We start from the raw sequence: 21,939 nt of genomic DNA on the forward strand, positions 1-21,939 counted from the left end.
CTAGACTGCAGCTAAGCCCCCGAGTGGGAGGGTTGCTCACCACTCGGTAGGATTTTTCAAACTTAGGCGAGCACTGGACTGCAGCTAAGCCCCCGAGTGGGAGGGTTGCTCACCACTCGGTAGGATTTTTCAATCTTAGGCGAGCACTGGACTGTAGCTAAGCCCCGAGTGGGAGGGTTGCTCACCACTCGGTAGGATTTTTCAAACTTAGGCGAGTACTGGACTACAGCTAAGCCCCCGAGTGGGAGGGTTGCTCACCACTCGGTAGGATTTTTCAAACTTAGGCAAGGACTGGACTCCAGCTAAGCCCCCGAGTGGGAGGGTTGCTCACCACTCGGTAGGATTTTTCAAACATAGGCCAGTACTGGACTACAGCTAAGCCCCCGAGTGGGACGGTTGCTCACCACTCGGTAGGAATTTTCAAACTTAGGCGAGTACTGGACTGTAGCTAAGCCCCCGAGTGGGAGGGTTGCTCACCACTCGGTAGGATTTTTCGAACTTAGGCGAGCACTGGACTGGAGCTAAGCCCCCGAGTGGGAGGGTTGCTGACCACTCGGTAGGATTTTTCAAACTTAGGCGAGGACTGGACTGCAGCTAAGCCCCCGAGTGGGAGGGTTGCTCACCACTCGGTAGGATTTTTCAAACTTAGGCGAGCACTGGACTGCAGCTAAGCCCCCGAGTGGGAGGGTTGCTCACCACTCGGTAGGATTTTTCAAACTTAGGCGAGTACTGGACTACACCTAAGCCCCCGAGTGGGAAGGTTGCTCACCACTCGGTAGGATTTTTCAAACTTAGGCGAGCACTGGACTGCAGCTAAGCCCCCGACTGGGAGGGTTGCTCAACACTCGGTAGGATTTTCCAAACTTAGGCGAGTACTGGACTACAGCTAAGCCCCCGAGTGGGAGGGTTGCTCACCACTCAGTAGGATTTTTCAAACTTAGGCGAGGACTGGACTGCAGCTAAGCCCCCGAGTGGGAAGGTTGCTCACCACTCGGTAGGATTTTTCAAACTTAGGCGAGCACTAGACTGCAGCTAAGCCCCCAAGTGGGAAGGTTGCTCACCACTCGGTAGGATTTTTCAAACTTAGGCGAGCACTGGACTGCAGCTAAGCCCCCGAGTGGGAGGGTTGCTCACCACTCGGTAGGATTTTTCGAACTTAGGCGAGTACTGGACTGCAGCTAAGCCCCCGATTGGGAGGGTTGCTCACCACTCGGTAGGATTTTTCAAACTTAGGCGAGTACTAGACTCCAGCTAAGCCCCCGAGCGGGAGGGTTGCTCACCACTCGGTAGGATTTTTCAAACATAGGCGAGTACTGGACTACAGCTAAGCCCCCGAGTGGGACGGTTGCTCACCACTCGGTAGGATTTTTCAAACTTAGGCGAGTACTGGACTGCAGCTAAGCCCCCGAGTGGGAGTGTTGCTCACCACTCGGTAGGATTTTTCGAACTTAGGCGAGCACTGGACTATAACTAAGCCCTCGAGTGGGAGGGTTACTCACCAATCGATAGGATTTTTCAAACTTAGGCGAGCACTGGACTGCAGCTAAGCCCCCGAGTGGGAGGGTTGCTCACCACTCGGTAGGATTTTTCGAACTTAGGCGAGCACTGGACTGTAGCTAAGCCCCCAAGTGAGAGGCTTGCTCATCACTCGGTAGGATTTTTCAAACTTAGGCGAGTACTGGACTGCAGCTAAGCCCCCGACTGAGAGGCTTGCTCACCACTCGGTAGGATTTTGCAAACTTAGGCGAGCACTGGACTGCAGCTAAGCCCCCGACTGAGAGGGTTAGTCACCACTCGGTAGGATTTTTCAAAGTTAGGCGAGTAATGGACTACAGCTAAGCCCCCGAGTGGGAGGGTTGCTCACCACTCGGTAGGATTTTTCAAACTTTGGCGACTACTGGACTGCAACTAAGCCCCCGAGTGGCAGGGTTGCTCAGCACTCGGTAGGATTTTTCAAACTTAGGCGAGTACTAGACTGCAGCTAAGCCCCTGAGTGGGAGGGTTGCTCACCACTCGGTTGGATTTTACGAACTTATGCGAGCACTGGACTGCAGCTAAGCCCCCGAGTGAGAGGCTTGCTCATCACTCGGTAGGATTTTTCAAACTTAGGCGAGTACTGGACTGCAGCTAAGCCCCCGAGTGGGAGGGTTGCTCACCACTCGGTAGGATTTTTCAAACTTAGGCGAGTACTGGACTGCAGCTAAGCCCCCGAGTGGGAGGGTTGCTCACCACTCGGTAGGATTTTTCAAACTTAGGCGAGCACTAGACTGCAGCTAAGCCCCCGAGTGGGAGGGTTGCTCACCACTCGGTAGGATTTTTCAAACTTAGGCGAGCACTGGACTGCAGCTAAGCCCCCGAGTGGGAGGGTTGCTCACCACTCGGTAGGATTTTTCAATCTTAGGCGAGCACTGGACTGTAGCTAAGCCCCGAGTGGGAGGGTTGCTCACCACTCGGTAGGATTTTTCAAACTTAGGCGAGTACTGGACTACAGCTAAGCCCCCGAGTGGGAGGGTTGCTCACCACTCGGTAGGATTTTTCAAACTTAGGCAAGGACTGGACTCCAGCTAAGCCCCCGAGTGGGAGGGTTGCTCACCACTCGGTAGGATTTTTCAAACATAGGCCAGTACTGGACTACAGCTAAGCCCCCGAGTGGGACGGTTGCTCACCACTCGGTAGGAATTTTCAAACTTAGGCGAGTACTGGACTGTAGCTAAGCCCCCGAGTGGGAGGGTTGCTCACCACTCGGTAGGATTTTTCGAACTTAGGCGAGCACTGGACTGGAGTTAAGCCCCCGAGTGGGAGGGTTGCTGACCACTCGGTAGGATTTTTCAAACTTAGGCGAGGACTGGACTGCAGCTAAGCCCCCGAGTGGGAGGGTTGCTCACCACTCGGTAGGATTTTTCAAACTTAGGCGAGCACTGGACTGCAGCTAAGCCCCCGAGTGGGAGGGTTGCTCACCACTCGGTAGGATTTTTCAAACTTAGGCGAGTACTGGACTACACCTAAGCCCCCGAGTGGGAAGGTTGCTCACCACTCGGTAGGATTTTTCAAACTTAGGCGAGCACTGGACTGCAGCTAAGCCCCCGACTGGGAGGTTTGCTCAACACTCGGTAGGATTTTTCAAACTTAGGCGAGTACTGGACTACAGCTAAGCCCCCGAGTGGGAGGGTTGCTCACCACTCAGTAGGATTTTTCAAACTTAGGCGAGGACTGGACTGCAGCTAAGCCCCCGAGTGGGAAGGTTGCTCACCACTCGGTAGGATTTTTCAAACTTAGGCGAGCACTAGACTGCAGCTAAGCCCCCAAGTGGGAAGGTTGCTCACCACTCGGTAGGATTTTTCAAACTTAGGCGAGCACTGGACTGCAGCTAAGCCCCCGAGTGGGAGGGTTGCTCACCACTCGGTAGGATTTTTCGAACTTAGGCGAGTACTGGACTGCAGCTAAGCCCCCGAGAGGGAGGGTTGCTCACCACTCGGTAGGATTTTTCAAACTTAGGCGAGTACTAGACTCCAGCTAAGCCCCCGAGCGGGAGGGTTGCTCACCACTCGGTAGGATTTTTCAAACATAGGCGAGTACTGGACTACAGCTAAGCCCCCGAGTGGGACGGTTGCTCACCACTCGGTAGGATTTTTCAAACTTAGGCGAGTACTGGACTGCAGCTAAGCCCCCGAGTGGGAGTGTTGCTCACCACTCGGTAGGATTTTTCGAACTTAGGCGAGCACTGGACTACAACTAAGCCCTCGAGTGGGAGGGTTACTCACCAATCGGTAGGATTTTTCAAACTTAGGCGAGCACTGGACTGCAGCTAAGCCCCCGAGTGGGAGGGTTGCTCACCACTCGGTAGGATTTTTCGAACTTAGGCGAGCACTGGACTGTAGCTAAGCCCCCAAGTGAGAGGCTTGCTCATCACTCGGTAGGATTTTTCAAACTTAGGCGAGTACTGGACTGCAGCTAAGCCCCCGACTGAGAGGCTTGCTCACCACTCGGTAGGATTTTGCAAACTTAGGCGAGCACTGGACTGCAGCTAAGCCCCCGACTGAGAGGGTTAGTCACCAGTCGGTAGGATTTTTCAAAGTTAGGCGAGGACTGGACTGCAGCTAAGCCCCCAGTGGGAGGGTTTCTCACCACTCGGTAGGATTTTTCAAACTTTGGCGACTACTGGACTGCAACTAAGCCCCCGAGTGGCAGGGTTGCTCAGCACTCGGTAGGATTTTTCAAACTTAGGCGAGTACTAGACTGCAGCTAAGCCCCCGAGTGGGAGGGTTGCTCACCACTCGGTAGGATTTTTCAAACTAAGGCGAGCTCTGGACTGCAGCTAAGCCCCGAGTGGGAGGGTTGCTCACCACTCGGTAGAATTTTTCAAACTTAGGCGAGGACTGGACTGGAGCTAAGCCCCCGAGTGGGAGGGTTGCTCACCACTCGGTAGGATTTTTCAAACTTAGGCGAGGACTGGACTGCAGCTAAGCCCCCGAGTGGGAGGGTTGCTCACCACTCGGTAGGATTTTTCAAACTTAGGCAAGCACTGGACTGCAGCTAAGCCCCTGAGTGGGAGGGTTGCTCACCACTCGGTTGGATTTTACGAACTTATGCGAGCACTGGACTGCAGCTAAGCCCCCAAGTGATAGGGTTGCTCATCACTCAGTAGGATTTTTCAAACTTAGGCGAGTACTGGACTACAGCTAAGCCCCCGAGTGGGAGGGTTGCTCACCACTCGGTAGGATTTTTCAGACTTAGGCGAGTACTGGACTGCAGCTAAGCCCCCGAGTGGGAGGGTTACTCACCAATCGGTAGGATTTTTCAAACTTAGGCGAGCACTGGACTGCAGCTAAGCCCCCGAGTGGGAGGGTTGCTCACCACTCGGTAGGATTTTTCAAACTTAGGCGAGCACTGGAGTGCAGCTAAGCCCCGAGTGGGAGGGTTGCTCACCACTCGGTAGGATTTTTCGAACTTAGGCGAGCACTGGACTGTAGCTAAGCCCCCATGTGAGAGGCTTGCTCATCACTCGGTAGGATTTTTCAAACTTAGGCGAGTACTGGACTGCAGCTAAGCCCCCGACTGAGAGGCTTGCACACCACTCGGTAGGATTTTGCAAACTTAGGCGAGCACTGGACTGCAGCTAAGCCCCCGACTGAGAGGGTTGCTCACCAGTCGGTAGGATTTTTCAAAGTTAGGCGAGGACTGGACTGCAGCTAAGCCCCCAGTGGGAGGGTTGCTCACCACTCGGTAGGATTTTTCAAACTTTGGCGAGTACTGGACTGCAGCTAAGCCCCCGAGTGGCAGGGTTGCTCAGCACTCGGTAGGATTTTACAAACTTAGGCGAGTACTAGACTGCAGCTAAGCCCCCGAGTGGGAGGGTTGCTCACCACTCGATAGGATTTTTCAAACTTAGGCGAGCACTGGACTGCAGCTAAGCCCCCGAGTGGGAGGGTTGCTCACCACTCGGTAGGATTTTTCAAACTTAGGCGAGTACTGGACTGCAGCTAAGCCCCCGACTGAGAGGCTTGCTCACCACTCGGTAGGATTTTGCAAACTTAGGCGAGCACTGGACTGCAGCTAAGCCCCCGACTGAGAGGGTTAGTCACCAGTCGGTAGGATTTTTCAAAGTTAGGCGAGGACTGGACTGCAGCTAAGCCCCCAGTGGGAGGGTTGCTCACCACTCGGTAGGATTTTTCAAACTTTGGCGACTACTGGACTGCAACTAAGCCCCCGAGTGGCAGGGTTGCTCAGCACTCGGTAGGATTTTTCAAACTTAGGCGAGTACTAGACTGCAGCTAAGCCCCCGAGTGGGAGGGTTGCTCACCACTCGGTAGGATTTTTCAAACTAAGGCGAGCACTGGACTGCAGCTAAGCCCCGAGTGGGAGGGTTGCTCACCACTCGGTAGAATTTTTCAAACTTAGGCGAGGACTGGACTGGAGCTAAGCCCCCGAGTGGGAGGGTTGCTCACCACTCGGTAGGATTCTTCAAACTTAGGCGAGGACTGGACTGCAGCTAAGCCCCCGAGTGGGAGGGTTGCTCACCACTCGGTAGGATTTTTCAAACTTAGGCAAGCACTGGACTGCAGCTAAGCCCCTGAGTGGGAGCGTTGCTCACCACTCGGTTGGATTTTACGAACTTATGCGAGCACTGGACTGCAGCTAAGCCCCCGAGTGATAGGGTTGCTCATCAATCAGTAGGATTTTTCAAACTTAGGCGAGTACTGGACTGCAGCTAAGCCCCCGAGTGGGAGGGTTGCTCACCACTCGGTAGGATTTTTCAGACTTAGGCGAGTACTGGACTGCAGCTAAGCCCCTGAGTGGGAGGGTTGCTCACCACTCGGTAGGATTTTTCAAACTTAGGCGAGCACTGGACTGCAGCTAAGCCCCCGAGTGGGAGGGTTGCTCACCACTCGGTAGGATTTTTCAAACTTAGGCGAGCACTGGACTGCAGCTAAGCCCCGAGTGGGAGGGTTGCTCACCACTCGGTAGGATTTTTCGAACTTAGGCGAGCACTGGACTGTAGCTAAGCCCCCAAGTGAGAGGCTTGCTCATCACTCGGTAGGATTTTTCAAACTTAGGCGAGTACTGGACTGCAGCTAAGCCCCCGACTGAGAGGCTTGCACACCACTCGGTAGGATTTTGCAAACTTAGGCGAGCACTGGACTGCAGCTAAGCCCCCGACTGAGAGGGTTGCTCACCAGTCGGTAGGATTTTTCAAAGTTAGGAGAGGACTGGACTGCAGCTAAGCCCCCAGTGGGAGGGTTGCTCACCACTCGGTAGGATTTTTCAAACTTTGGCGAGTACTGGACTGCAGCTAAGCCCCCGAGTGGCAGGGTTGCTCAGCACTCGGTAGGATTTTACAAACTTAGGCGAGTACTAGACTGCAGCTAAGCCCCCGAGTGGGAGGGTTGCTCACCACTCGATAGGATTTTTCAAACTTAGGCGAGCACTGGACTGCAGCTAAGCCCCCGAGTGGGAGGGTTGCTCACCACTCGGTAGGATTTTTCAAACTTAGGCGAGGACTGGACTGGAGCTAAGCCCCCGAGTTGGAGGGTTGCTCACCACTCGGTAGGATTTTTCAAACTTAGGCGAGGACTGGACTGCAGCTATGCCCCCGAGTGGGAGGGTTGCTCACCACTCGGTAGGATTTTTCAAACTTAGGCAAGTACTGGACTGCAGCTAAGCCCCTGAGTGGGAGGGTTGCTCACCACTCGGTTGGATTTTTCGAACTTATGCGAGCACTGGACTGCAGCTAAGCCCCCGAGTGAGAGGCTTGCTCATCACTCGGTAGGATTTTTCAAACTTAGGCGAGTACTGGACTGCAGCTAAGCCCCCGAGTGGGAGGGTTGCTCACCACTCGGTAGGATTTTTCAAACTTAGGCAAGTACTGGACTGCAGGTAAGCCCCCGATTGAGAGGCTTGCTCATCACTCGGTAGGGTTTTTCAAACTTAGGCGAGGACTGGACTGCAGCTAATCCCCCTAGTGATAGGGTTGCTCACCACTCGGTAGGATTTTTCAAACTTAGGCGAGTACTGGACTGCAGCTAAGCCCCCGAGTGGCAGGGTTGCTCAGCACTCGGTAGGATTTTTCAAACTTAGGCGAGTACTGGACTGCAGCTAAGCCCCCTAGTGGGAGGGTTGCTCACCACTCGGTAGGATTTTTCAAACTTAGGCGAGTACTAGACTCCAGCTAAGCCCCCGAGTGGGAGGGTTGCTCACCACTCGGTAGGATTTTTCAAACATAGGCGAGTACTGGACTACAGCTAAGCCCCCGAGTTGGAAGGTTGCTCACCACTCGGTAGGATTTTTCAAACTTAGGCGAGTACTGGACTGCAGCTAAGCCCCCGAGTGGGAGGGTTGCTCACCACTCGGTAGGATTTTTCAAACTTAGGCGAGTACTAGACTCCAGCTAAGCCCCCGAGTGGGAGGGTTGCTCACCACTCGGTAGGATTTTTCAAACATAGGCGAGTACTGGACTACAGCTAAGCCCCCGAGTTGGAAGGTTGCTCACCACTCGGTAGGATTTTTCAAACTTAGGCGAGTACTGGACTGCAGCTAAGCCCCCGAGTGGGAGGGTTGCTCACCACTCGGTAGGATTTTTCTAACTTAGGCGAGCACTGGACTGTAGCTAAGCCCCCGACTGAGAGGCTTGCTCATCACTCGGTAGGATTTTTCAAACTTAGGCGAGTACTGGACTGCAGCTAAGCCCCTGAGTGGGAGGGTTGCTCACCACTCTGTAGGATTTTGCAAACTTAGGCGAGCACTGGACTACAGCTAAGCCCCCGAGTGGGAGGGTTGCTCACCACTCGGTAGGATTTTTCAAACTTAGGCGAGCACTGGACTGCAGCTAAGCCCCTGAGTGGGAGGGTTGCTCACCACTCGGTAGGATTTTTCAAACTTAGGCAAGGACTGGACTGCAGCTAAGCCCCTAGTGGGAGGGTTGCTCACCACTCGGTAGGATTTTTCAAACATAGGCGAGGACTGGACTGCAGCTAAGCCCCCGAGTGGGAGGGTTGCTCACCACTCGGTAGGATTTTTCAAACTTAGGCGAGCACTGGACTGCAGCTAAGCCCCCGAGTGGGAGGGTTGCTCACCACTCGGTAGGATTTTTCAAACTTAGGCGAGCACTGCACTGCAGCTAAGCCCCCGAGTGGGAGGGTTGCTCACCACTCGGTAGGATTTTTCAAACTTAGGCGAGTACTGGACTGCAGCTAAGCCCCCGAGTGGGAGGGTTGCTCACCACTCGGTAGGATTTTTCGAACTTAGGCGAGCACTGGACTGTAGCTAAGCCCCCGAGTGGGAGGGTTGCTCACCACTCGGTAGGATTTTTCAAACTTAGGCGAGCACTGGACTGCAGCTAAGCCCCCGAGTGGGAGGGTTGCTCACCACTCGGTAGGATTTTTCAAACTTAGGCGAGTACTGGACTACACCTAAGCCCCCGAGTGGGAAGGTTGCTCAGCACTCGGTAGGATTTTTCAAACTTAGGCGAGCACTGGACTGCAGCTAAGCCCCCGAGTGGGAAGGTTGCTCACCACTCGGTAGGATTTTTCAAACTTAGGCGAGCACTGGACTGCAGCTAAGCCCCCGAGTGGGAGGGTTGCTCACCACTCGGTAGGATTTTTCGAACTTAGGCGAGCACTGGACTGTAGCTAAGCCCCCGAGTGAGAGGCTTGCTCATCACTCGGTAGGATTTTTCAAACTTAGGCGAGTACTGGACTGCAGCTAAGCACCCAAGTGGGAGGGTTGCTCACCACTCGGTAGGATTTTTCAAAATTAGGCGAGTACTGGACTGCAGCTAAGGCCCCGAGTGGGAGGGTTGCTCACCACTCGGTAGGATTTTTCAAACATAGGCGAGTACTGGACTACAGCTAAGCCCCCGAGTGGGAACGTTGCTCACCACTTGGTAGGATTTTTCGAACTTAGGCGAGCACTGGACTGCAGCTAAGCCCCCGACTGGGAGCGTTGGTCAACACTCGGTAGGATTTTTCAAACTTAGGCGAGTACTGGACTACAGCTAAGCCCCCGAGTGGGAGGGTTTCTCACCACTCGGTAGGATTTTTCAAACTTAGGCGAGGACTGGACTGCAGCTAAGCCCCCAGTGGGAGGGTTGCTCACCACTTGGGAGGATTTTTCAAACTTAGGCGAGGACTGGACTGCAGCTAAGCCCCCGAGTGGGAGGGTTGCTCACCACTCGGTAGGATTTTTTAAACTTAGGCGAGCACTAGACTGCAGCTAAGCCCCCGATTGAGAGGCTTGCTCATCACTCGGTAGGGTTTTCAAACTTAGGCGAGGACTGGACTGCAGCTAAGCCCCCTAGTGATAGGGTTGCTCATCACTCGGTAGGATTTTTCAAACTTAGGCGAGTACTGGACTGCAGCTAAGCCCCCGAGTGGCAGGGTTGCTCAGCACTCGGTACGATTTTTCAAACTTAGGCGAGTACTGGACTGCAGCTAAGCCCCTGAGTGGGAGGGTTGCTCACCACTCGGTAGGATTTTTCAAACTTAGGCGAGTACAGGACTCCAGCTAAGCCCCCGAGTGGGAGGGTTGCTCACCACTCGGTAGGATTTTTCAAACATAGGCGAGTACTGGACTACAGCTAAGCCCCCGAGTGGGACGGTTGCTCACCACTCGGTAGGATTTTTCAAACTTAGGCGAGTACTGGACTGCAGCTAAGCCCCCGAGTGGGAGGGTTTCTCACCACTCGGTAGGATTTTTCGAACTTAGGCGAGCACTGGACTGTAGCTAAGCCCCCGAGTGGGAGGGTTTCTCACCACTCGGTTCAAACTTAGGCGAGCACTGGACTACAGCTAAGCCCCCGAGTGGGAGGGTTGCTTACCACTCGGTAGGATTTTTCAAACTTAGGCGAGTACTGGACTACAACTAAGCCCCCGAGTGGGAAGGTTGCTCACCACTCGGTAGGATTTTTCAAACTTAGGCGAGCACTGGACTACAGCTAAGCCCCCGAGTGGGAGGGTTGCTCACCACCCGGTAGGATTTTTCGAACTTAGGAGAGCACTGGACTGTAGCTAAGCCCCCGAGTGAGAGGCTTGCTCATCACACGGAAGGATTTTTCAAACTTAGGCGAGTACTGGACTGCAGCTAAGCCCCCGACTGAGAGGCTTGCTCACCACTCGGTAGGATTTTGCAAACTTAGGCGAGCACTGGACTGCAGCTAAGCCCCCGACTGAGAGGGTTGCTCACCACTCGGTAGGATTTTTCAAAGTTAGGCGAGGACTGGACTGCAGCTAAGCCCCCAGTGGGAGGGTTGCTCACCACTCGGTAGGATTTTTCAAACTTTGGCGAGTACTGGACTGCAGCTAAGCCCCCAGTGGGAGGGTTGCTCACCACTCGGGAGGATTTTTCAAACTTAGGCGAGTACTGGACTGTAGCTAAGCCCCCGAGTGGGAGGGTTGATCACCACTCGGTAGGATTTTTCAAACTTAGGCGAGCACTGCACTGCAGCTAAGCCCCCGATTGAGAGGCTTGCTCATCACTCGGTTGGGTTTTTCAAACTTTGGCGAGGACTGGACTGCAGCTAAGCCCCCGAGTGGGAGGGTTGCTCACCACTCGGTAGGATTTTTCAAACATAGGCGAGTACTGGACTACAGCTAAGCCCCCGAGTGGGACGGTTGCTCACCACTCGGTAGGATTTTTCAAACTTAGGCGAGCACTGGACTGTAGCTAAGCCCCCGAGTGGGAGGGTTTCTCACCACTCGGTTCAAACTTAGGCGAGCACTGGACTACAGCTAAGCCCCCGAGTGGGAGGGTTGCTTACCACTCGGTAGGATTTTTCAAACTTAGGCGAGTACTGAACTACAACTAAGCCCCCGAGTGGGAAGGTTGCTCACCACTCGGTAGGATTTTTCAAACTTAGGCGAGCACTGGACTACAGCTAAGCCCCCGAGTGGGAGGGTTGCTCACCACTCGGTAGGATTTTTCGAACTTAGGAGAGCACTGGACTGTAGCTAAGCCCCCGAGTGAGAGGCTTGCTCATCACACGGAAGGATTTTTCAAACTTAGGCGAGTACTGGACTGCAGCTAAGCCCCCGACTGAGAGGCTTGCTCACCACTCGGTAGGATTTTGCAAACTTAGGCGAGCACTGGACTGCAGCTAAGCCCCCGACTGAGAGGGTTGCTCACCAGTCGGTAGGATTTTTCAAAGTTAGGCGAGGACTGGACCTCATCTAAGCCCCCAGTGGGAGGGTTGCTCACCACTCGGTAGGATTTTTCAAACTTTGGCGAGTACTGGACTGCAGCTAAGCCCCCAGTGGGAGGGTTGCTCACCACTCGGGAGGATTTTTCAAACTTAGGCGAGTACTGGACTGTAGCTAAGCCCCCGAGTGGGAGGGTTGATCACCACTCGGTAGGATTTTTCAAACTTAGGCGAGCACTGCACTACAGCTAAGCCCCCGATTGAGAGGCTTGCTCATCACTCGGTTGGGTTTTTCAAACTTTGGCGAGGATTGGACTGCAGCTAAGCCCCCTAGTGATAGCGTTGCTCACCACTCGGTAGGATTTTTCAAACTTAGGCGAGTACTGGACAGCAGCTAAGCCCCCGAGTGGCAGGGTTGCTCAGCACTCGGTAGGATTTTTCAAACTTAGGCAAGTACTGGACTGCAGCTAAGCCCCCGAGTGGGAGGGTTGCTCACCACTCGGTAGGATTTTTCAAACTTAGGCGAGTACTGGACTCCAGCTAAGCCCCCGAGTGGGAGGGTTGCTCACCACTCGGTAGGATTTTTCAAACATAGGCGAGTACTGGACTACAGCTAAGCCCCCGAGTGGGAAGGTTGCTCACCACTCGGTAGGATTTTTCGAACTTAGGCGAGCACTGGACTGCAGCTAAGCCCCCGACTGGGAGGGTTGCTCAACACTCGGTAGGATTTTTCAAACTTAGGCGAGTACTGGACTACAGCTAAGCCCCCGAGTGGGAGGGTTGCTCACCACTCAGTAGGATTTTTCAAACTTAGGCGAGGACTGGACTGCAGCTAAGCCCCCGAGTGGGAAGGTTGCTCACCACTCGGTAGGATTTTTCAAACTTAGGCGAGCACTGGACTGCAGCTAAGCCCCCAAGTGGGAAGGTTGCTCACCACTCGGTAGGATTTTTCAAACTTAGGCGAGCACTGGACTGCAGCTAAGCCCCCGAGTGGGAGGGTTGCTCACCACTCGGTAGGATTTTTCGAACTTAGGCGAGCACTGGGCTGTAGCTAAGCCCCCGAGTGAGAGGCTTGCTCAGCACTCGGTAGGATTTTTCAAACTTAGGCGAGTACTGGACTGCAGCTAAGCACCCAAGTGGGAGGGTTGCTCACCACTCGGTAGGATTTTTCAAAATTAGGCGAGTACTGGACTGCAGCTAAGGCCCCGAGTGGGAGGGTTGCTCACCACTCGGTAGGATTTTTCAAACATAGGCGAGTACTGGACTACAGCTAAGCCCCCGAGTGGGAAGGTTGCTCACCACTTGGTAGGATTTTTCGAACTTAGGCGAGCACTGGACTGCAGCTAAGCCCCCGACTGGGAGGGTTGGTCAACACTCGGTAGGATTTTTCAAACTTAGGCGAGTACTGGACTACAGCTAAGCCCCCGAGTGGGAGGGTTTCTCACCACTCGGTAGGATTTTTCAAACTTAGGCGAGGACTGGACTGCAGCTAAGCCCCCAGTGGGACGGTTGCTCACCACTTGGGAGGATTTTTCAAACTTAGGCGAGGACTGGACTGCAGCTAAGCCCCCGAGTGGGAGGGTTGCTCACCACTCGGTAGGATTTTTCAAACTTAGGCGAGCACTGGACTGCAGCTAAGCCCCCGATTGAGAGGCTTGCTCATCACTCGGAGGGTTTTTCAAACTTAGGCGAGGACTGGACTGCAGCTAAGCCCCCTAGTGATAGGGTTGCTCACCACTCGGTAGGATTTTTCAAACTTAGGCGAGTACTGGACTGCAGCTAAGCCCCCGAGTGGCAGGGTTGCTCAGCACTCGGTAGGATTTTTCAAACTTAGGCGAGTACTGGACTGCAGCTAAGCCCACGAGTGGGAGGGTTGCTCACCACTCGGTAGGATTTTTCAAACTTTGGCGAGTACTGGACTGCAGCTAAGCCCCCAGTGGGAGGGTTGCTCACCACTCGGGAGGATTTTTCAAACTTAGGCGAGTACTGGACTGTAGCTAAGCCCCCGAGTGGGAGGGTTGATCACCACTCGGTAGGATTTTTCAAACTTAGGCGAGCACTGCACTACAGCTAAGCCCCCGATTGAGAGGCTTGCTCATCACTCGGTTGGGTTTTTCAAACTTTGGCGAGGATTGGACTGCAGCTAAGCCCCCTAGTGATAGCGTTGCTCACCACTCGGTAGGATTTTTCAAACTTAGGCGAGTACTGGACAGCAGCTAAGCCCCCGAGTGGCAGGGTTGCTCAGCACTCGGTAGGATTTTTCAAACTTAGGCAAGTACTGGACTGCAGCTAAGCCCCCGAGTGGGAGGGTTGCTCACCACTCGGTAGGATTTTTCAAACTTAGGCGAGTACTGGACTCCAGCTAAGCCCCCGAGTGGGAGGGTTGCTCACCACTCGGTAGGATTTTTCAAACATAGGCGAGTACTGGACTACAGCTAAGCCCCCGAGTGGGAAGGTTGCTCACCACTCGGTAGGATTTTTCGAACTTAGGCGAGCACTGGACTGCAGCTAAGCCCCCGACTGGGAGGGTTGCTCAACACTCGGTAGGATTTTTCAAACTTAGGCGAGTACTGGACTACAGCTAAGCCCCCGAGTGGGAGGGTTGCTCACCACTCAGTAGGATTTTTCAAACTTAGGCGAGGACTGGACTGCAGCTAAGCCCCCGAGTGGGAAGGTTGCTCACCACTCGGTAGGATTTTTCAAACTTAGGCGAGCACTGGACTGCAGCTAAGCCCCCAAGTGGGAAGGTTGCTCACCACTCGGTAGGATTTTTCAAACTTAGGCGAGCACTGGACTGCAGCTAAGCCCCCGAGTGGGAGGGTTGCTCACCACTCGGTAGGATTTTTCGAACTTAGGCGAGCACTGGGCTGTAGCTAAGCCCCCGAGTGAGAGGCTTGCTCAGCACTCGGTAGGATTTTTCAAACTTAGGCGAGTACTGGACTGCAGCTAAGCACCCAAGTGGGAGGGTTGCTCACCACTCGGTAGGATTTTTCAAAATTAGGCGAGTACTGGACTGCAGCTAAGGCCCCGAGTGGGAGGGTTGCTCACCACTCGGTAGGATTTTTCAAACATAGGCGAGTACTGGACTACAGCTAAGCCCCCGAGTGGGAAGGTTGCTCACCACTTGGTAGGATTTTTCGAACTTAGGCGAGCACTGGACTGCAGCTAAGCCCCCGACTGGGAGGGTTGGTCAACACTCGGTAGGATTTTTCAAACTTAGGCGAGTACTGGACTACAGCTAAGCCCCCGAGTGGGAGGGTTTCTCACCACTCGGTAGGATTTTTCAAACTTAGGCGAGGACTGGACTGCAGCTAAGCCCCCAGTGGGACGGTTGCTCACCACTTGGGAGGATTTTTCAAACTTAGGCGAGGACTGGACTGCAGCTAAGCCCCCGAGTGGGAGGGTTGCTCACCACTCGGTAGGATTTTTCAAACTTAGGCGAGCACTGGACTGCAGCTAAGCCCCCGATTGAGAGGCTTGCTCATCACTCGGAGGGTTTTTCAAACTTAGGCGAGGACTGGACTGCAGCTAAGCCCCCTAGTGATAGGGTTGCTCACCACTCGGTAGGATTTTTCAAACTTAGGCGAGTACTGGACTGCAGCTAAGCCCCCGAGTGGCAGGGTTGCTCAGCACTCGGTAGGATTTTTCAAACTTAGGCGAGTACTGGACTGCAGCTAAGCCCACGAGTGGGAGGGTTGCTCACCACTCGGTAGGATTTTTCAAACTTAGGCGAGTACAGGACTCCAGCTAAGCCCCCGAGCGGGAGGGTTGCTCACCACTCGGTAGGATTTTTCAAACATAGGCGAGTACTGGACTACAGCTAAGCCTCCGAGTGGGACGGTTGCTCACCACTCGGTAGGATTTTTCAAACTTAGGCGAGTACTGGACTGCAGCTAAGCCCCCGAGTGGGAGTGTTGCTCACCACTCGGTAGGATTTTTCGAACTTAGGCGAGCACTGGACTGTAGCTAAGCCCCCGAGTGGGAGGGTTTCTCACCACTCGGTTCAAACTTAGGCGAGCACTGGACTACAGCTAAGCCCCCGAGTGGGAGGGTTGCTCACCACTCGGTAGGATTTTTCAAACTTAGGCGAGTACTGGACTACAACTAAGCCCTCGAGTGGGAGGGTTGCTCACCAATCGGTAGGATTTTTCAAACTTAGGCGAGCACTGGACTGCAGCTAAGCCCCCGAGTGGGAGGGTTGCTCACCACTCGGTAGAATTTTTCGAACTTAGGCGAGCACTGGACTGTAGCTAAGCCCCCAAGTGAGAGGCTTGCTCATCACTCGGTAGGATTTTTCAAACATAGGCGAGTACTGGACTACAACTAAGCCCTCGAGTGGGAGGGTTGCTCACCAATCGGTAGGATTTTTCAAACTTAGGCGAGCACTGGACTACAGCTAAGCCCCCGAGTGGGAGGGTTGCTCACCACTCGGTAGGATTTTTCGAACTTAGGAGAGCACTGGACTGTAGCTAAGCCCCCGAGTGAGAGGCTTGCTCATCACACGGAAGGATTTTTCAAACTTAGGCGAGTACTAGACTGCAGCTAAGCCCCCGACTGAGAGGCTTGCTCACCACTCGGTAGGATTTTGCAAACTTAGGCGAGCACTGGACTGCAGCTAAGCCCCCGACTGAGAGGGTTGCTCACCAGTCGGTAGGATTTTTCAAAGTTAGGCGAGGACTGGACTGCAGCTAAGCCCCCAGTGGGAGGGTTGCTCACCACTCGGTAGGATTTTTCAAACTTTGGCGAGTACTGGACTGCAGCTAAGCCCCCAGTGGGAGGGTTGCTCACCACTCGGGAGGATTTTTCAAACATAGGCGAGTACTGGACTGTAGCTAAGCCCCCGAGTGGGAGGGTTGATCACCACTCGGTAGGATTTTTCAAACTTAGGCGAGCACTGCACTGCAGCTAAGCCCCCGATTGAGAGGCTTGCTCATCACTCGGTTGGGTTTTTCAAACTTTGGCGAGGACTGGACTGCAGCTAAGCCCCCTAGTGATAGCGTTGCTCACCACTCGGTAGGATTTTTCAAACTTAGGCGAGTACTGGATAGCAGCTAAGCCCCCGAGTGGCAGGGTTGCTCAGCACTCGGTAGGATTTTTCAAACTTAGGCGAGTACTGGACTGCAGCTAAGCCCCCGAGTGGGAGGGTTGCTCACCACTCGGTAGGATTTTTCAAACTTAGGCGAGTACTGGACTCCAGCTAAGCCCCCGAGTGGGAGGGTTGCTCACCACTCGGTAGGATTTTTCAAACATAGGCGAGTACTGGACTACAGCTAAGCCCCCGAGTGGGAAGGTTGCTCACCACTCGGTAGGATTTTTCGAACTTAGGCGAGCACTGGACTGCAGCTAAGCCCCCGACTGGGAGGGTTGCTCAACACTCGGTAGGATTTTTCAAACTTAGGCGAGTACTGGACTACAGCTAAGCCCCCGAGTGGGAGGGTTGCTCACCACTCAGTAGGATTTTTCAAACTTAGGCGAGGACTGGACTGCAGCTAAGCCCCCGAGTGGGAAGGTTGCTCACCACTCGGTAGGATTTTTCAAACTTAGGCGAGCACTGGACTGCAGCTAAGCCCCCCAGTGGGAAGGTTGCTCACCACTCGGTAGGATTTTTCAAACTTAGGCGAGCACTGGACTGCAGCTAAGCCCCCGAGTGGGAGGGTTGCTCACCACTCGGTAGGATTTTTCGAACTTAGGCGAGCACTGGACTGTAGCTAAGCCCCCGAGTGAGAGGCTTGCTCAGCACTCGGTAGGATTTTTCAAACTTAGGCGAGTACTGGACTGCAGCTAAGCACCCAAGTGGGAGGGTTGCTCACCACTCGGTAGGATTTTTCAAAATTAGGCGAGTACTGGACTGCAGCTAAGGCCCCGAGTGGGAGGGTTGCTCACCACTCGGTAGGATTTTTCAAACATAGGGGAGTACTGGACTACAGCTAAGCCCCCGAGTGGGAAGGTTGCCCACCACTTGGTAGGATTTTTCGAACTTAGGCGAGCACTGGACTGCAGCTAAGCCCCCGACTGGGAGGGTTGGTCAACACTCGGTAGGATTTTTCAAACTTAGGCGAGTACTGGACTACAGCTAAGCCCCCGAGTGGGAGGGTTTCTCACCACTCGGTAGGATTTTTCAAACTTAGGCGAGGACTGGACTGCAGCTAAGCCCCCAGTGGGACGGTTGCTCACCACTTGGGAGGATTTTTCAAACTTAGGCGAGGACTGGACTGCAGCTAAGCCCCCGAGTGGGAGGGTTGCTCACCACTCGGTAGGATTTTTCAAACTTAGGCGAGCACTGGACTGCAGCTAAGCCCCCGATTGAGAGGCTTGCTCATCACTCGGAGGGTTTTTCAAACTTAGGCGAGGACTGGACTGCAGCTAAGCCCCCTAGTGATAGGGTTGCTCACAACTCGGTAGGATTTTTCAAACTTAGGCGAGTACTGGACTGCAGCTAAGCCCCCGAGTGGCAGGGTTGCTCAGCACTCGGTAGGATTTTTCAAACTTAGGCGAGTACTGGACTGCAGCTAAGCCCCCGAGTGGGAGGGTTGCTCACCACTCGGTAGGATTTTTCAAACTTAGGCGAGTACAGGACTCCAGCTAAGCCCCCGAGCGGGAGGGTTGCTCACCACTCGGTAGGATTTTTCAAACATAGGCGAGTACTGGACTACAGCTAAGCCCCCGAGTGGGACGGTTGCTCACCACTCGGTAGGATTTTTCAAACTTAGGCGAGTACTGGACTGCAGCTAAGCCCCCGAGTGGGAGTGTTGCTCACCACTCGGTAGGATTTTTCGAACTTAGGCGAGCACTGGACTGTAGCTAAGCCCCCGAGTGGGAGGGTTTCTCACCACTCGGTTCAAACTTAGGCGAGCACTGGACTACAGCTAAGCCCCCGAGTGGGAGGGTTGCTCACCACTCGGTAGGATTTTTCAAACTTAGGCGAGTACTGGACTACAACTAAGCCCTCGAGTGGGAGGGTTGCTCACCAATCGGTAGGATTTTTCAAACTTAGGCGAGCACTGGACTGCAGCTAAGCATCCGAGTGGGAGGGTTGCTCAACACTCGGTAGGATTTTTCGAACTTAGGCGAGCACTGGACTGTAGCTAAGCCCCCAAGTGAGAGGCTTGCTGATCACTCGGTAGGATTTTTCAAACTTAGGCGAGTACTGGACTACAACTAAGCCCTCGAGTGGGAGGGTTGCTCACCAATCGGTAGGATTTTTCAAACTTAGGCGAGCACTGGACTACAGCTAAGCCCCCGAGTGGGAGGGTTGCTCACCACTCGGTAGGATTTTTCGAACTTAGGAGAGCACTGGACTGTAGCTAAGCCCCCGAGTGAGAGGCTTGCTCATCGCACGGAAGGATTTTTCAAACTTAGGCGAGTACTGGACTGCAGCTAAGCCCCCGACTGAGAGGCTTGCTCACCACTCGGTAGGATTTTGCAAACTTAGGCGAGCACTGGACTGCAGCTAAGCCCCCGACTGAGAGGGTTGCTCACCAGTCGGTAGGATTTTTCAAAGTTAGGCGAGGACTGGACTGCAGCTAAGCCCCCAGTGGGAGGGTTGCTCACCACTCGGTAGGATTTTTCAAACTTTGGCGAGTACTGGACTGCAGCTAAGCCCCCAGTGGGAGGGTTGCTCACCACTCGGGAGGATTTTTCAAACTTAGGCGAGTACTGGACTGTAGCTAAGCCCCCGAGTGGGAGGGTTGATCACCACTCGGTAGGATTTTTCAAACTTAGGCGAGCACTGCACTGCAGCTAAGCCCCCGATTGAGAGGCTTGCTCATCACTCGGTTGGGTTTTTCAAACTTTGGCGAGGACTGGAGTGCAGCTAAGCCCCCTAGTGATAGCGTTGCTCACCACTCGGTAGGATTTTTCAAACTTAGGCGAGTACTGGACAGCAGCTAAGCCCCCGAGTGGCAGGCTTGCTCAGCACTCGGTAGGATTTTTCAAACTTAGGCGAGTACTGGACTGCAGCTAAGCCCCCGACTGGGAGGGTTGCTCAACACTCGGTAGGATTTTTCAAACTTAGGCGAGTACTGGACTACAGCTAAGCCCCCGAGTGGGAGGGTTGCTCACCACTCAGTAGGATTTTTCAAACTTAGGCGAGGACTGGACTGCAGCTAAGCCCCCGAGTGGGAAGGTTGCTCACCACTCGGTAGGATTTTTCAAACTTAGGCGAGCACTGGACTGCAGCTAAGCCCCCAAGTGGGAAGGTTGCTCACCACTCGGTAGGATTTTTCAAACTTAGGCGAGCACTGGACTGCAGCTAAGCCCCCGAGTGGGAGGGTTGCTCACCACTCGGTAGGATTTTTCGAACTTAGGCGAGCACTGGACTGTAGCTAAGCCCCCGAGTGAGAGGCTTGCTCATCACTCGGTAGGATTTTTCAAACTTAGGCGAGTACTGGACTGCAGCTAAGCACCCAAGTGGGAAGGTTGCTCACCACTCGGTAGGATTTTTCAAAATTAGGCGAGTACTGGACTGCAGCTAAGGCCCCGAGTGGGAGGGTTGCTCACCACTCGGTAGGATTTTTCAAACATAGGCGAGTACTGGACTACAGCTAAGCCCCCGAGTGGGAAGGTTGCTCACCACTTGGTAGGATTTTTCGAACTTAGGCGAGCACTGGACTGCAGCTAAGCCCCCGACTGGGAGGGTTGGTCAACACTCGGTAGGATTTTTCAAACTTAGGCGAGTACTGGACTACAGCTAAGCCCCCGAGTGGGAGGGTTTCTCACCACTCGGTAGGATTTTTCAAACTTAGGCGAGGACTGGACTGCAGCTAAGCCCCCAGTGGGACGGTTGCTCACCACTTGGGAGGATTTTTCAAACTTAGGCGAGGACTGGACTGCAGCTAAGCCCCCGAGTGGGAGGGTTGCTCACCACTCGGTAGGATTTTTCAAACTTAGGCGAGCACTGGACTGCAGCTAAGCCCCCGATTGAGAGGCTTGCTCATCACTCGGAGGGTTTTTCAAACTTAGGCGAGGACTGGACTGCAGCTAAGCCCCCTAGTGATAGGGTTGCTCACCACTCGGTAGGATTTTTCAAACTTAGGCGAGTACTGGACTGCAGCTAAGCCCCCGAGTGGCAGGGTTGCTCAGCACTCGGTAGGATTTTTCAAACTTAGGCGAGTACTGGACTGCAGCTAAGCCCCCGAGTGGGAGGGTTGCTCACCACTCGGTAGGATTTTTCAAACTTAGGCGAGTACAGGACTCCAGCTAAGCCCCCGAGCGGGAGGGTTGCTCACCACTCGGTAGGATTTTTCAAACATAGGCGAGTACTGGACTACAGCTAAGCCCCCTAGTGGGACGGTTGCTCACCACTCGGTAGGATTTTTCAAACTTAGGCGAGTACTGGACTGCAGCTAAGCCCCCGAGTGGGAGTGTTGCTCACCACTCGGTAGGATTTTTCGAACTTAGGCGAGCACTAGACTGTAGCTAAGCCCCCGAGTGGGAGGGTTTCTCACCACTCGGTTCAAACTTAGGCGAGCACTGGACTACAGCTAAGCCCCAGAGTGGGAGGGTTGCTCACCACTCGGTAGGATTTTTCAAACTTAGGCGAGTACTGGACTACAACTAAGCCCTCGAGTGGGAGGGTTGCTCACCAATCGGTAGGATTTTTCAAACTTAGGCGAGCACTGGACTGCAGCTAAGCCCCCGAGTGGGAGGGTTGCTCACCACTCGGTAGGATTTTTCAAACTTAGGCGAGTACTGGACTGCAGCTAAGCCCCCGAGTGGCAGGGTTGCTCAGCACTCGGTAGGATTTCTCAAACTTAGGCGAGTACTGGACTGCAGCTAAGCCCCCGAGTGGGAGGGTTGCTCACCACTCGGTAGGATTTTTCAAACTTAGGCGAGTACAGGACTCCAGCTAAGACCCCGAGCGGGAGGGTTGCTCACCACTCGGTAGGATTTTTCAAACATAGGCGAGTACTGGACTACAGCTAAGCCCCCGAGTGGGACGGTTGCTCACCACTCGGTAGGATTTTTCAAACTTAGGCGAGTACTGGACTGCAGCTAAGCCCCCGAGTGGGAGTGTTGCTCACCACTCGGTAGGATTTTTCGAACTTAGGCGAGCACTGGACTGTAGCTAAGCCCCCGAGTGGGAGGGTTTCTCACCACTCGGTTCAAACTTAGGCGAGCACTGGACTACAGCTAAGCCCCCGAGTGGGAGGGTTGCTCACCACTCGGTAGGATTTTTCAAACTTAGGCGAGTACTGGACTACAACTAAGCCCTCGAGTGGGAGGGTTGCTCACCAATCGGTAGGATTTTTCAAACTTAGGCGAGCACTGGACTGCAGCTAAGCCCCCGAGTGGGAGGGTTGCTCACCACT

The sequence above is a fragment of the Aegilops tauschii genome, chromosome 1 (genome assembly GCF_002575655.3).
Source record: "Aegilops tauschii subsp. strangulata cultivar AL8/78 chromosome 1, Aet v6.0, whole genome shotgun sequence".
In the NCBI taxonomy this organism is placed as follows: domain Eukaryota; kingdom Viridiplantae; phylum Streptophyta; class Magnoliopsida; order Poales; family Poaceae; genus Aegilops; species Aegilops tauschii.